This window comes from Ornithodoros turicata, chromosome 3, assembly GCF_037126465.1.
Source record: "Ornithodoros turicata isolate Travis chromosome 3, ASM3712646v1, whole genome shotgun sequence".
NCBI classification, from domain to species: domain Eukaryota; kingdom Metazoa; phylum Arthropoda; class Arachnida; order Ixodida; family Argasidae; genus Ornithodoros; species Ornithodoros turicata.
Window position 1 is genome coordinate 89280625 of NC_088203.1, and position 16657 is coordinate 89297281.

Consider the following 16657-nt stretch of genomic DNA (forward strand, 5'->3'; position numbering starts at 1 on the left):
TGCAGCAATCCTTGGGGTCATGAGGAAATCTTTGAATTTGGAAAATTGAAAAAAAATTCTTCTGTTAGTTTAACGCAAGGATTTTGTTCACATAACATTCCTCCAGTGCACGCAGGGCGACTGTTATCGCGCTTGGAAACGAGACCGAATTTTTTTTAGTGGTATTATTAAGATTGTCCGGAGCTGTACCTCGTCGGCAACATAACAGTGATGGTCGCGCTTCGGCCGACACCAGCCCACACCACAACATCACATGTTTTACATACAGATGTTCTGTAACCATTATGTTACGGACCCCTGTATTCTACTCAGGGGCATTGGATTATTATTTTTAGCTACTTCCCGCTGATACAACAGAAGAGTTTCTTAAAGTGTTTTCTGTGCCTCGATATTACATATGCTATCTGGCCAGGCTCCCCCTAGTCGCGATAACGGGGACCGTCTAGCTTTCACCTAATCTATACAGCTTGATTCGCCAGTTCACCACACTTTAATTAATCAGTGCCACCTTTTAACTACCGCAGATTTTTTTTTCAGTTTTTATTTGTTTTATCAGCTGTGCTCGCAGTGTTTCCAGAAGCACAGAAACAGTTGTTCAGGTGGAGCAAAGTCCCCAACCAGAGTTTAAGTGGAGTAGATTACAGGAGAACAGAAGACTAGCGTGAGTGACAAAAGCGCCCCGAAGCAACTGTGGCTATGAACGGCGTACAGATGTGGACAGATGAAGAGAGGACAGCAGGAAGGAGTGGTGGACATGGGGGCTAGTATGCGTCCTGGGCCGACTTCAGGGGGAACTGTGCCGACATTCGTCTGGAAAGTCTTCGGAAAACTTAGGGAAAACCTCAGACGGCACAGACGGAGGTAGGATTCGAACCCATCACCTCCCGATCTTCAGCACGACCTTGGCTACAACAAACGAGCGGGCGGCCATTCCGCTGGTTCAAAAGAATTGTCACACCCTGAAATGCCTACCACTGTTTATTACAAATCCTTACATCTGTATTGCACAACTTTTCGCTTCCCAGAGACCCACTGCGTTAGAACTGTGGCTGCGCAATGCCTGAGCTGTGGATCAATAAGATCATAGTGAAACGCAGGAAATCTACCAATGCTATAATTACGCGTAATGCAACAGCAATAAAAAAAAAAGAAAAAGAAAGAAAGAATACCATAGACTACCTTAAGACCGTCACGATGGCGTTTCGGAGGGCATCTTGCTGCTACGTATTTCTCGCCTATTTTGCAGGTTGACTGTGCAGCGGAGAACTTGACCTTGTGGGCCATGCATCCATACGCAGTATCCTGCAATTGCATCAAGGGATTGAAACGATCTCGCCGTTATTCCACTGGATTTCCCAATTATGCAACATAGGACGGTGCTACGTATAGAATAGAACAAGTAGCACAACTCAATGTAAGGAACGAATTCCTGACCCCGGATCGCATGTCCCATCCGGTGTTTAATACGCTTAAACAGGCATGACTTGGGGAAACAAGGGAAAGGGGCCAAGGACAAACCCACAATGGTTAAAATATGACGGGAGGTGAAATTATGGGTTGGTGATGGTGATGTGAAAGAAAAAAAAAGGGGGGGGACAATGGGGAAATTATGGGCTCTTGTCCTTATAGCTATAATTCAGAGCTGAGCTGTGCCCGTCAAGTTCACTGGTAAGAGGCAGGCGAACACTGGACAATTGCTCGCCTATCCATAACACATAGTTTTATGCCTCTGCGACTCGTCATTTAAAATCGAAGCTCATACAAAGCGGATAGATATATAGAGCCAATACGAGGCGAAACGGATACATGTAAAGCACATACATATATACGGATATAAACAAATTTGTGCACCATGTAGATGCGACATATTACATAGAGATCAGGATATGAAGTAGCGCTTAATTTGTTTTATGTCCTCTCTTCCTTTCTTTTCGGCGTTACGTGTGCCTGTTAAAAGCGTTAAAAGTTCAGTGCTAAAAATTACTAAAAACAACGGAAGAAATCAAGCAGGACTGTGGCAAAACCGTTTTTAACATGAGTTGGTACCAATAAACAAAAATCGCCACCGTTTTCCGTTGCGTGTGCAGCTTCGAAACTGTACATATTCAGTTTGAGAAAAACATCGCTTCGATGCGAAACTCAAACATATAATTCGTTATTCGTTTTCGAATGGAAATTGAATTCACAATTATTGGTTTCGGTCTTCGAAAAGATCTCGACACAGCCCTAGATATTACCTTCTCTAATACGTAAGGTGATGATGATGAGCTGGATCTTTCTGGCGCAAAAGCATCTACGGTATCATGCGCCAAGCTAGTGATTCGAAAGGTTAAGAAGCATGTCAATGAACCTCTCCCTGTTTGTAAGGAAATGACGTCATAGTGTTCGGTAGCGCCACAAATTCAGTAGAGTTGAACGGTCGAACTACGCTGGAAGCTATAGGGGGCGAACAAGGTCGCGCCCGAAAGCAAAGGTCGTGAGGGGATTACGATGCTCCCTGAAAGGGACGCGATCTTCAGTCCTGCTTTTCAGTAGGAGCAGCGAACAAGTGCCGATTCGTGGAACCCAGCCCTCCCCTTCTGATTTGTTCCGGTTCTTAGTCTGTCTGCCAAACTCATGATGACGCTTCTCGCGTAGAGGTCTGTTGAGAAACTTTATTATAAAACAAGGGAACCTCCGCAAGTTGCCTAACAGACTAAGCTATAAGATAAGAGAACATGCAAACGTGATTGTAGTTTATACTGCATATATTTTCTTTATATTATTCAATCCAGCATAATTATATTGACTAAGCACACTAGGGACGTTCGGCTGGGCCAGAGGGCGCTCTTATTTACGGCATCCAGCGCCACTTGTGGCGGTAGTGCTAAGTTTTCCAAAGTAGCGTGTTCTCTCATCACGCACATGGTATGTGTTGTGTCAGAATGATGAAGTTGTGTTGCGCTTTTAATACCGCGAAAGATACCGATGATTGTTTCCCCATCGTAAGTTGGAAGAAGGGAAACCGTCAATTGCGGCGTGCTTTGGTCGCGTAGCAAAATATTCTCGGACAGACTCGAAATACGAGTAAGATGTGACTCGATCCCGCTGCCGTAGATCTATATTAGCTCTGAGCGAAACCCGACTGAAGAATAAAGTCTGGATGCATACTGGATATCTCCGGTTTCAAATGTTTTACTCATGTTTATACGAAGAGGGTGTAAGAGCCGGTGGAGCGATGATATATGAAATGAATGAAGCGACCACTTGTGAGTAGCGAGTAGTCGGCTCTTTTTATGAACGTTGCATTCTATCTATTCTCTCTTTGCTTACACCAAACCAGGATACCGCTTGTCACATATTCGTGACGGTTTCGGAAGCGAGGAATGTGAAAGTCAGATCAGAACAGTCATCAGAACAAGAATTTAGATAAGTCTTTACGGCTGAGATTATTTACTTTAGGACACTCGACTGTGAATGAGAACTACATGCCCAGCAATTCGGGACAAAACGTAAAGCAGGCTTCACCTGATACTGCTCCCATAGAAGCCATGTATTAGGAATAGAAAAGCGCGTGTAGCACGTTCCTTTGTTACCGCTTTGCATTCGTTCTCTAGTGGGACGTTCTCTGTGTCATGTCTGTGCAAGTTTCGTTAACGAATATTGGGGTCCTCGAGGTTCCATTTTGGTTCCAAATTTCTGACCTGTAAAGTAGGCTTCACCAGATGCACTGAAGCGCTGGTTGAAGCCCTCTACCTGGTGAGTTAGCGCAAATACTCCATGTACTTTGCAAGAAACGCGTGAGCAATTGAATGCTCTGTACGGCATCTCAAACACTCTGCAAGACAAATAAGTTCGCATAATTTGTTGCGCATGCAAACAAGAAAAAAAAAATCTCTTGCTCTCACGAGGCTCTTGCTTCGATGCACGGAGCTTGTGAGGAGGTCTTAGGCCACTGGCGCGCGCAGGCAAAGAATATCGTGGTATGAGCGGTGGTAAACATTTTTAATAATTGGGTGTTTACGTCGCAAGACAACTGAGATCATGAGCGACGCCACAGCGGTCGGTCTGTGGATTGCTTGGTGGTAAACAAGCACAGAGGCTGATATTAGAGCAACTTTTGCGGTGCGCTCGCACCTTCTGTGGTGCGATCGTACCGTTTCTTTTGTTGTGGGGTAGCAGAATTCGCTTGCGCGAATTCAACCTACCCTTGTTATTTAACCAACCAACAACAACAAGTTGATTCCTTTCGCATGGTAATAAGCAGGTATCATCTACCTACCGCCGCGGGATGCGCGTATTGAAAATCGAAGAGCGCGTGTAGTGTTGTTTTTGTTATGGTGATGCTTGTAAATGCATATTTGTGGGTGAATATGGTCAGGTTCTTTTGGGGTCTCTCCTGCGTCGACTCCTTCTCAATGTGGCTTTCACCCCACAATTCAAGTGCATGATCAAGTGCTGGCACACAAGCCTCTGCTTAACGTGCGGTGTCGTTGTGAACTCTCAGCACATTCTTATGGAATGTGCACTCTACTGCCCGCAAAGAACATACTGTGTGATGAGGTAGCCCCTATCAACAAGAGACCACTCAATTTAGCTGCATTCATTGTCCCCATGAAGATCCTGTGCTCCATCCATCTCGGGTTCTTGACCTAGTCATGGACTTCCCGTCTTCCATTGAATGGACGCTCTCATTCTTTCTCGTATTTTCATCCTTCCTTCATCAGCTTCATATAATGTTCCACGTGCAATGGGTTAGGGTACTAAACCACCGCGGTGAAACACCCCATCTTATCGTCATCATCTATTGTTGGTGTTGTCCTTTGAGGTTCCAAACTGTTCCGCTCGGTTTGTTGAGGGAGCTTCACTTGGGAGCCCCAATGTGTGTGTGGGGGGGGGGGGGGATTTTCTCTGCATACTTCCGCATATACTTCGCGTGCTCAACATTCCGCTTGCATGGATTCGAAATAAGGAACAGATCCAATGTTCCTACAACCCGAAGTCCTGAATAGGCTGTGAAAAGAACAATGAAAATCAGGTGAGAAGATGGTGATATTCAGAGGGCGATCGTAACATCCCCTTTCTTTTTCTTTCTGCCAATAAATCCCCCCCCCCACCCGCAACGAATATCTGTTTTCAAAGTCCCGAACGTACACACTCATCCTGGCCTCCTTTAATGTTCTCTATGATTAGTCCTTCAAGGAGCCATATTTGCGTATGAGTGTCTTTATGTTTGCGCTACTTGGCTAGGCGCGTTTCGGATCGTTTTTCCTCTGTTTGGTTGGTAACATGTGTCATGGTAACATCTATTTCTGTCATTTGTCATCCATTGTACATTCTCCCATCTAATTTTGTACAAGCCAGACATTCTGCTGCTACACGAAAAAGAAAAGAAACGGAAGAAGCAAAGCTTTTCAGACATAGTATGCGGAAGCAGAATTGGCACAAGCGGAAGACCAGCTGTCCAGCACCGAATCAGAATCCGTAAAAGTGAAGCACAATTCACTTTGTTGAGTATGAGGTCATCGTAGTGCAGCGCACAGTTCAAGCAATTCCAAACAGTTCTAGCAATTCGTCGAAACATTTATCTACATAGAGGCGACATCACGGGCTTTTACAGCACCCTGCTGTGTGTGATCAAGAAACTCCAAGAGCGTACAGCTTGGGACAAAAGTTTACGGAACACCGGGGTGTCGCACTTCGCTGTTGGGACGACACCCTGGCAGCCAAAAGGAGCAGACACACATACTGGAAGATTAACAGAATAGCCGGTCACCTGTTTCTTGTTCAATCTCTTCCTAATATCTAACAGGGGGCTGTTCCGATGAAGAAATGTGCCAGTGCCGTGTTCCGTAAACTTTTGTCCCAAGCTGTACACAACGTGTTGCGATAGAACCGTGTCACCTTTGGTTCACCAGTAAAATATCAATGAGAAAACATACAACGCCCTCGTACATTTATCGCTTATCGGTGCTTCAGAGAGATGTAAGAGGGAAGCAACGCTGCCTCTGACACACCCAAAGCGCATAATATCTTCTCTTTTTATCTTCAGATTGATCGAACCACAGTTAAAGCACACGGGTATCAAGCAAAGTAAGCTATGTGAGCACCTGCTGTACAACGCCTGCGGTCTGTTTATCAGCATCGTGATCATACCATGTAAAGGTTTATTTTAAGTTCTGCACAAAGAGCGGCTGGAACTTCCGAGCATATTGCATGATAAGCCAATCGCCCTGTTTCTTTGAAGCGGGAGGCATCATACTGCTAAGCTTGGACATGAGAATTTATTTATGGTATAGTTTTCGTAGAGTTCTTCCGATGTACTAAAACTCGCTATTAGCGAGATTTAGCGAGAATTCTTCCGGTGTACTAAAACACACGATAACACGCGTTTTAGTGCATCGTACGCTATCGCCTTTGCATACGTAAGGGATAGTGTGGTGGTCCTGCGCAGCTCTCTAATGCGCGAAGCTCTGTTTTCCTCATGCGCAGAACCAACAACGCTATCCTTTACGTGCGCAAAGGAGATACCGTACGATGCACTAAAGCTCACTATCTGATAGTTTTAGTCCATCGTACGCTATCGCCTTTGCGTATGTAACTGATAGCGTTGTTGGTTCTGTGCACGCGTAAAACGTAAAGCGATCTACAGAAGATACGCAGCCAGAGCCAAGGGACGACAAACCCGCAACAACTGCATGCTTACTAACAACTGACATAATTTCATGCAACAGAAAACAAGGAAAACACAAGCGGAAGTGATAGGAAAAACTGGCTTGTTAGTCACCATCTTCCTCTTCGGTGGTCTAACAGCGCCTGTCGTACAGGTAGCTAATCTCTTGTGGCGATAAGTCAATTGACCACCGAACAGGAAGGTAATGACTAAGAAGACAACTTTTCTTGTCACTTCTCTTTGGGTTTTACTCGTTTTCTGTTGCATTAAATTCGGTTAGTAAGCAGTTCTTGCGTGAAGTCTGTCGTCCCTTGTCTCTAGCTGCGTATCTTCTACAGCGATATGTTCCAGCAAAAGAGAGCTTCGCGCAGTGCGCATAACCACCACGCTATCCCTCTGCACTAAAACTAGCTGTTGGGGACTCCGGCAAATAAGGTACTTTTTACATTGACGCTTGAATGAATGATAACGAAAAGTAAAGTCAGCAAAAGGAAAAAAGAGCATATAGTGCTGTTTTTGACACCCAGAGAAGTTGGCTAATTCGGTTACAAACAGCTGAAGAAATATGTCTTCCACATAACACGAACAGCAATTTACCTGCCGAAGCGTGATGTAGAGTACGATCATGGCTTTTCGCTTTTATTTCTTTTTTTACGTGCGAGTGATCTGAAGCAGTCAGCACCGCATTATTGAGACTCCTCAGTTTGCACTTTGGTTTGATTAGGTAGGAAAACACAGAAATTTCAGTATGTAGAAGGCCACTAAGACAGAAAAGTACAAAAAGTTTCAACAAGAAATGCAGCGGCGGCTCAAGGGCTGTTGCTCAACACACATCGTAATATTTGCCTGAGCTTCCTTATGTCCTTCGAGGTGTCACTATGACACCTCGCCTGATTTGCGTCGAGCTCCGCGCGCAGTTCAGCGTACGTCATTGAACCTACGGATATGTGGTTCAAAAATAACAAAGACGGTTAAGAGCATCAGCTGTTTACTATATACATGTTGATGTTCAACAGCTGATGCTCTTAACCGTCTTTGTTATTTTTGATTCTGCATCGCCGGAAACTTGCACATTGTTTTTCTTCACGTTCTACGATATGTGGTTCCATCAACCTGAAGATAAGAAAGAAAAAAAAAACGAAATAAGAAAAACGATATTGTGCGATTTGGGGGCGTCAGAGGCAGCGTTGCTTCCCTCTTAGGTGTCTCTGAAGTAGCGATAAGCGATAATTCTACCAGGGCGTTGTATGTTTTCTGATTGATATTTTACTGGTGAAGTAAAGATAACGTGGTTCGATCACAACACGTTGCATACACTCGTGGAGCTTCTTCATCGCATACAGCAGGATGCTGTAAAAGCGTCATGATGTTACCTTTATGTGCGGAAATGTTTAAACGAAAATTGCTGGAACTGTGCGCTGCAGTGCGATACTCAGCAAAGGGAATTGACGTTCATTTTTACGAATTATGCTCCGCTGCTGGACAGTTAGTTGGTTTACCGCTTGATGTGCAACTTAGGACACCAGTTCACGGCACACCGTGGTGTTGCATTTCTCCATTGGAGCGACAGCCCAGCAACAAACCAGAGCGGACGCACACACACACTCAGAGAATAGCTGGTCACCCGTTTCTTATTCGATCTCCTCCTGATAGTTAGCAGAGCGCCGCTCCGATGAAGAAATACGTCAGCGCCATGTTCCGTAAACTTTTATCCCAAGCTGTACCAACAGACCCCCCGCAGCGACACGTCATACCAAGATATCATGAAACTGGGAAAGAGTGGATCTTTGGCAAAGCAAGCACACGTGGTTGTCGCCGTCGTTTAACGTCGTGGTTTTCGCGTTTTGGTGAGGTGAGGTCAGGGTAGTTCTGCCTCGCACATGAAGTTTTCCTTGGTATCTCCTTCTTGCAATGGCATCCATTATCGGAAACAACTCATGTGGTCGGCAGCTGCCAACTCATGTCGCTTTATTTTGCCAACGACGGTCGCGACATTTGGCAGTGTGACGTAGACTGTTCGCAAACAGCGGGTAGTCTATTGCGCACATTCTATGTACGAAATGCTCTGCTTCTTTCTTTACTTTTGCGGGTAGCAGGAGAATTCCCACCTTGTACAAAGAGGGACGCGATGATAAACACTGGACGACAAAGGACACAAACAATTGCTCTTTTTTAAGTTCAGTGTTAGCGCCGCGAAGCAAATGTAGCTATGAGCAGCGTAGAGACGTGGACAGATGCAGAGAGGACAGCAGGAAGGATCGGGGGTTAGTATGCGTCTTCGGCAGATTTCAGCGAGAACTGTGCAGACATTCGTCTGGAAAGTCTGCCCGAAAAGCCAGAGAGAACCTCAGACAACACAGCCGGTGCCAGGACTCGAACCCGCGTCACCTCCCAGTCTCTGCGTGGAAATGAGTAATTCTAACCACTATGCCACGGTAGCTAGCACAGAAATATATATTGGGTAATGGGGCAAAATGAGACAGAAATTTGCAATTTAACGTGAAATTTTTATTTTTCGTGTTTTTCAAGAAAACTAGCCATATACACATTCTCCGGGTTCTACAACTTCCGACCTGTAAATGGAGAACGAATGTAGCCGGTCTAATATAATTACAGAACAAGAAATTTAAAAACGCAGATTGCCTCATCTTGCCCCAACCCTCTGGGCAAGACGAGGCATCGCGTGGGGCAAGATGAGACACGCCGTGGTAATGAAATACACAAATTAGTTTTTGCAATTCATGCAGACAAAGTGAAGCCCGTAGACCCCTACACAACCCCCTGAGCCCACCATAACCACATATAATGTCCAATAAAACCGCACCCAACCCGGTGCTATTTTGCTCCACCGTCCTTTACAAACAGGGCACGGCCCGTCTGACGTGTCGCTGGTGACTCGCTTTTGTGTGCGCTTCTGCTTTGCTGGAAATACCCTAGGAAACAGGAAAATTTGCTGGAAAATACTACACAATATGCACAAAAGAAATCCCTGGGGAACAGGCATGAAGCCACCTAATAGTTGACTTATTAGTTTTTAAATCACATGAAATTGAAATTGCATTCAATTAAAATTACATTAAATTGTCGCGTCTTGCCCCGTGCATGTCATCGGACGCATTATTTTTTCTGTTCAACAGTGAATAACCAAGAGTGCCCATATTTTGTATATATCTAGAAGAATGAATAAAAAAAAAAAACGGGATGTGAACTTCCATTGACAGAAAAGACTGCGAAACGCTGCCGCACTGATTGCAACAAACGGACTACAGAAAATCGCGCCTTTTTGTCGGGTCTTTACATTCCAGTCAGAAGTAACCGATATTTTTCTCCTAAACGCATACACCAGTACGTACAATTCTCACGTGCAATAAACCGGACATGTAGAGCCGCACATGAGTAAAGTTTCAAGAGCATGCAGCAACGCGTCTCTGAGACAGGCGGCGTCGAGTAAAGAATGTCGCATCTTGGCCCGTGTCTTATCTTGCCCCACCTTACCCTATATGTTACCAATCAAAGTGAGAAAAATCGATCCGCAACACGCGTAGTCAAGTAGCGCGAACAAAAAATCATCTATACGCAAATATCGCTGCATAAATCAGCTGTTTCAAGGACGAATCATAAAGAAGAAAGATGGCAGATTCTGTACTTTCGAGACTTTCGAATCCGATGTTCGTAACTGGGATGTTACCATTATCGTTTGAATATATTGCATTATTTGCGCATTAAGATTATTAGCGGTATTTGAAGCACGCGAAGTTCATGCGGAATTGTGCAGAGGAACCAGCCAGATTGGGGCTCCCAAGTGAAGCTCCCTCAACAAGCCGAACTGGAAAGTTTGGAACCTCAAGGGACAACAACAACAACAATAAATGATGACGATGAGATGGGGTGTTTCACCGCGGCGGTGCGGTACCCTACCACATTGCACGTGAAACATTATATGAGGAGGATGAATGAAAATACGAGAAAGAATTAGAGCGACTGGAGCAATCCAGTGGACGACAGGAAGTCCATGAACAGGTGAAGAACCCGACGATGGAGCACAGGATCTTCACGGGGACAATGAGTGCAGCTAAATTAAGTGGTGTCTTGCTGATAGGGGCAAGCTCATCACACAGAATCCGCCTTTGCGGGCAGTAGAGTGCAGGTTCCATAAGAATGTGCAAAGAGTTCACAACGACACCGCAGGTTGAGCAGAGGCTTGTGTTCCAGCATCTGATCATGCACTGGAATTGTGGGGTGAAAGCCACATTGAGGAGGAGTCGACGCAGGAGAGACCCCAAAGGAACCTGACAATATTCACCCGCAAATATGCATTTAGAAGCATCACTATAAGAAAAACAACGCACTACACGCGCTCTTTGATTTTCAATACGCGCATCCCGTGGCGGTAGGCAGATGATGCATGCTTTACCAGGCGAAAGGAATCAACTTAGTGCTCTAATGTTGGCATCTGTTCTTGTTTACCACCGCTCATACCACGATATTCCTTGCCTGCGCGCCACTGGCCTCAGACCTCCTCACAAGCTCCGTGCATCGAAGCAAGAGTCTCGTGACAGCAAGAGATTTTTTTGCTTGTTTGCATGCGCAACAAATTATGCGAACTTATCTGTCTTGTAGCGTGTTTGAAATGCCGTACAGAACGTTCAATTGCTCACGCGTTTCTTGCAAAGTACATGGAGTATTTGCGCTAACTCACCAGGTAGAGGGCTTCAACCAGCGCTTCAGTGCATCTGGTGAAGCCTACTTTACAGGTCAGAAATTTGGAACCAAAATGGAACCTCGAAGACCCCAATATTCGTTAACGAAACTTGCACCATATGTTTCGCTATGACACAGACAACGTCCCACTAGAGAACGAATGCAAAGCGGTAAGAACGGAACGTGCTGCACGCGCTTTTCTATTCCTAATACATGGCTTCTATGGGAGAAGTATCAGGTGAAGCCTGCTTTACGTTTTGTCCCGAATTGCTGGGCATGATCTTCATGACAGACATGTCCCGAGTACAATACACATTTTATAATTCAAAGACCAATTGCAATGACTCCCGACGGATCCTGCGTATGTGGTCATTTTGGGACACTTGAAGGATTCAGATGCACTCGCGACATACTTGCCCTATGATTGCCAAGCACTCGCTGTCTAGAAACTTGTTCCACCTATATCTAGAGAATATATAACTAAAAATTATAATAAATAAATGCATAATGCACATTACTCATGATTTTCACATACTACAAAGCCCCAGACACAGGTCTACGTTTATGACAGAGTGGCATAGACACAGGCGAGCTGGGGGAAGAAATTCATAATGAAAGAAGCCTGAGCGTGGGGCACGAAGCAGACACAAACACCGAACAGCTTATAAGCTTACAGAATCACACAGCTATCAGTTTAAGTTTGAAAGTAAAAAATCAAAGAAAAACAGATATGATACAGGTGTGCTCCGGTGTTCTTTATGCAGCACGTGTATTTTATAACAGTAACCTGGACAGGCTTTTGTTTTTCCCGTTCTCAGATACTGCACGGAAACAGGTGGAAGTCGCGCACAGCGCATGTAATACACATTCTTCGCTTGACGAGTCTACTTTGAAACTTTTCCTCCCCCTAACACCAGGGGAGAAAGGCGGCGCTAGTGTCGCCCTGCCAAACTCCAGGCAAACGTCCCTATGGGGCTTAGTCAGATAAGACGGACACGACAGGGCGACATGGTGACTCATTAGCCAGCGAAGCACTAATTTATCCTGATTCCGGCGAGAACGACCCCGATTTCCTGAGGAAGCAGAAGGACTGGCTGGAGTGTTGGATTACGCAATGTAAACTTAGTTCTGACACGCTCACATGGTTATTTATGCTAAGAAATAGCAGGAAGCACACAGTCGTTCCTAAACACACATGTCAAGTGTATTTTTACACGGAGCCGCGACATCTCGCTGTCACACCATGGATTTTGTAAGGATGCGGCAACAGGAAATGAGACGAGATATTTTGGAGAAAATTTGGATGAGCTCTGCAGATAACGTGTGGTGCACATACTGTCTCATAACATGGTGCACAATGCGCATATGTCATGGCGTGGTCCCTCTAGTAGAACGATTTGCTATGGTCTTTTACCTATGAACCCTTTCCCTCTCTGCATAAATAATCATTTTATGTGTACCGCAACAAATTTTCATTACACTGATGGTGATTTATGCCTCCTTATTTCCTCCGTACTATACATGCCTCCAAGCTAAGGGCTCCGGCTGACATGAATAAGGCTACGTGGTGGTACGCAAAAGAGTATCGCCACATTCCTACTTTTGTGTCTATTTTTGCACATATTTTCTGTAACACGTCTTTCTACATGTGCACCTGCAGGGAATTCCCAGAAAAAATATCTGATTTTCATGTTATTTGTTCTTTATTTCATTATTATTTTTGTATTCATGCTCTTGAAAAAGAAGTGGTTGAGACTACGTTTTCTTTCTTTCTCTCTCTCTCTCTCCCTCTCTTTCTTTCAGTTAAGGTCATAAAACTTTGAGAGATGCATTCATTGTATTGAGTATTGAGGACGATAGTAAACGGCTAATACAAAGTATTCATTAAAAATAACTTTTCTGCGTGTAATAGTTGGCGAGGTGCAAGTCCTTTAAGACATGCCCGTGCAAAAGCTCTGACGTCAGAGCAGCAAGCGTTGCAGTTAATTCGGTGCAGGTAATTCCCATGGGTATGTGACTTCTTCCGCGTTGTCTCACTGGCGGAAACGCTTGCCGTCATTTGAAAGCAGGAGCAGTTTTCGGGACGCCGAGTTCGTACGTGTCTATCACCACCTTCGCTGTAAAACTTTGACCGCGGGTTCACAGCTATGTAAACATATGTAAATAGTAAACAGCTACGTCCTTCATATTCATCTTGCATAACCTAGGACGATCTGTCGCATCCCCTTTAATTATGACAAGGAAGTGTCTCGCAGTTCCGTGGGGAACAAATTAACTCCGCGACAACGTACCTGCGTCCATACTTCCTCCACTTGTAACACGGCATCATAGTACTTCGTGCGTCCAGCTTCACCGGTTTGCCGAGAAGCTGCGAACTGTGCCACATCCATATAGAGCGGACTCGAGTACGGATCGACTCTGGACCATCCCTCGGGTTCCGGATGGTCGGGACAGTGTGGGGTAAGAACTCCACCACAAGCATCGCAGAGTATGACAGCAGTGCCGATCCAAAGGACGTACATTGTGCGTGTTTCCTAAGCGCAGGAGACGACACCGAGTGTCCATCTATAAGTGCGTCTTCGATTAAAAGCAAATGGAAACAGAAAAAAAAAAAGACATATCGCGTTCATTTTCAGTACGGAGAGCGTGATGTCTCTGATGATCACGCTTCTTCGAATATCACTTCAACGCGTCATCACACAGATTATTTATTCGTCAACATATCATTTTTTGTTCGTGGGGTGGGGGAGGGGGCAATATTGTTCCGTGTCAAAACGTCAACCTGGTTTTTGAAGTTGCCTATTTGTTATATGGAATGAACCTGCAGCTATATGCGTGCTCAATGACAGTATTCGAAACCGATTGAGCGGTTTTCATTTAGTAGCACACCTGCAGCGTTTTAGGAAATGTTTTACGACTCTGTAGCTCAGACGTGCGTACCCAAAACGTGCAAGGTACTGTCATGGTTTCCCCATCTGCAGCCGTCGCTAAAGCTCGATCACTCATACTGCTCTGTATTCGTAATCAGCTTGCAGAGTTCACATCACCATGATTTTATTCGTTCTGTCCCACGTCTTAGTTCCAACCATTATCCGTCTTACGGTCTCTCTGTTCGTGTTCTCTTGAAGCCGTTGAGAAAGGGTGGGCCCTAATAATACGAGACTTATGTGGCCACACCGCGGCGCTCACGTTCAGTGGTTCACAGTGCCGTGTATGTCAAAGGGTGTCTGGCCATTAGGAGGAGCTTTAAAAGAGGAGGCTCGACCTGTCAATCAAATTGAGCGTTTTTCATTGACTGTTGTTTGCTATGCGGGCCGCCATGACACCCAAAATTTTCCAGACAATCGCCGCGTAGCTTGGAACGGCGAAATGAGGATTTCATGACTTTTTTTTTTTTACAAAGTAGTTCAATTTTATTCCGTAAATGTACATTCTGTTGAAATTATCTTGCAGATCACCTTAAAATTACGCTCCATAGTCCACGTTTACGTGAAAAGAATATGTTTCGTCGTCCTTCTTAGGCCTATAGCAAAGACGGTGATCGCAAGCAAATAGAAAAGAAAACAACAACAACTTTATTTTGAAATGGAGAGTGGGGAGGTTCATCGCCAGAGGCGATACTCTACCCCATTTCTGGTGGGGAGGTGGGGAATAAAATAAGGAGCCCCTTCACAATAACGATCGAAGTCCGATGGTGTCCAGAACTGTCAAAAGCGCTTTAAGCGCAGATCGTTGCTGGGCTGGATTGGAAAAGAAAAAAACGCTGCGGATGCCCAAAAATTTGCATTTTATAACAAACTTTTATTCATATGCATACCTTTGCGCGTTGGTCATTCAATCTTACGTTTCATAGTTAAATTACGTGTAATACCGGCAGACCGTTCCAACAGGCGGTTCTGCTGGCCAATCAGTTCTGCTAGCAAGCACTTCTGCTGTTCTGCGTCTTCCCCTCATGCCCTTCTACATCAAGATGGCACCGATAAAAGTGGACGCAAAATCCATTATGTTGGTAGGTCGTCAGGAAATATACTATTCAATCCAATCCAAAATGTCGGCACCCAGTGAATAGAGGTGATATATAGCTTGGATAGCCTGGGATTAATAGCGAACCCTATTTTGGCTCGTGACTGGCAGGAGAGCTAAAAAAGTGGGTGGAGCTCCAGGTATAGACAGGTCCCATTAATGACCAGACTCCCTTTCCCATACATGACACTGGTGGTTGACTAGCTCTTCCGATCTTATGTCTCGGTAGTGCATTTTTGCATATTATATGCGCTCGGTTCGTATATTAAAATATATGTGTCAAGGAAAATTCAGTTATTCCTACTTTTATCTAAACGTCGCATTCGTGGCTTCTTTGTAGCACTGCTAGAAAGCCCCCCTTCCCTTACACAGGGCACTTAATTTCCACAAGCTTACATGGGGACCCTGCTTCCATTACCACTCCGTCTGGAGAACAAGCTAGCCAGGGATTTTTTGTAGACACCACCACAAGCCTTACAATGTGATAACCTTCCTTTGCATGACCTCTTCATATATCAGCCTTGCAGCTTCTTCGTTGTCATTGTCATTGTTTTCGTTGTCATACTTCCCATATACCGGTTCGCTGGATTTTTACACGTCTACATCATCGCAAAGGTTTTATGTAACCATTTAAGTGTTCCAAAGGAGTAAAGTAGTATTCTCCACGTTCGGATAAATATATAAACTTAGGATTGCTTTGTTCACCAGTTGGCCTTGTTCCCGAGTTCATACTAAATTCCTTTACGTTCGTTGAAACATCGCTTTCAACAACAAGAGCCCGACGTCGCTTTTTTAGGCACCCTCTGCCGACCGTCCAAGTATCACAAGCAAGCAGCGGAGGGACAACTAACGTGACTTCACGGCGTGCGTGAAGAGGCATTATGTTATCTAGGGTGTGTATGTTTATTCGCCCGGAGGCACACCGAGCCGTGTATTCGCTATGAGTCCGAACGCCTCCGAGCAAATAAACATAAACGCCCCAGATGGTGTTGTACAAATAGTGTTGCTGTGGGTAGGAGATGACGGAATCCATAGGAGCCACCGCTGAGTGTGTATGCCAGTGAAATGACCGCGCCCTATACCACGTGATTGTGATGGTGAGTTATCGTGAGTCAAAATGCCGAGCTCCGCTCGTAGGTTAACGCCTCCACAGTGACCATGGCAGCAGTTCAGTAGAGTGGACGGCAGAGCAAAACGACTCGCAGGTTGCTGCAGATGACCAAAGTGCGTGTCAGGGAAAAAATAAAATAAAAAATCCGCATGCAAGCTGCTTCTATACGC

General features: G+C 45.0%; 1 long non-coding RNA gene across 1 annotated transcript; it reads right to left on the bottom strand.

Annotated features, from left to right (window-relative positions):
• Positions 1-960: 960 nt before the first annotated feature.
• On the bottom strand, positions 961-13918 carry LOC135387452 (uncharacterized). The gene is made up of 3 exons (XR_010421123.1): positions 13645-13918; positions 1180-1302; positions 961-1065 (listed from the first exon to the last, which is right to left on the bottom strand). It is a non-coding gene; the product is annotated as an uncharacterized LOC135387452 (long non-coding RNA).
• Positions 13919-16657: the final 2739 nt, after the last annotated feature.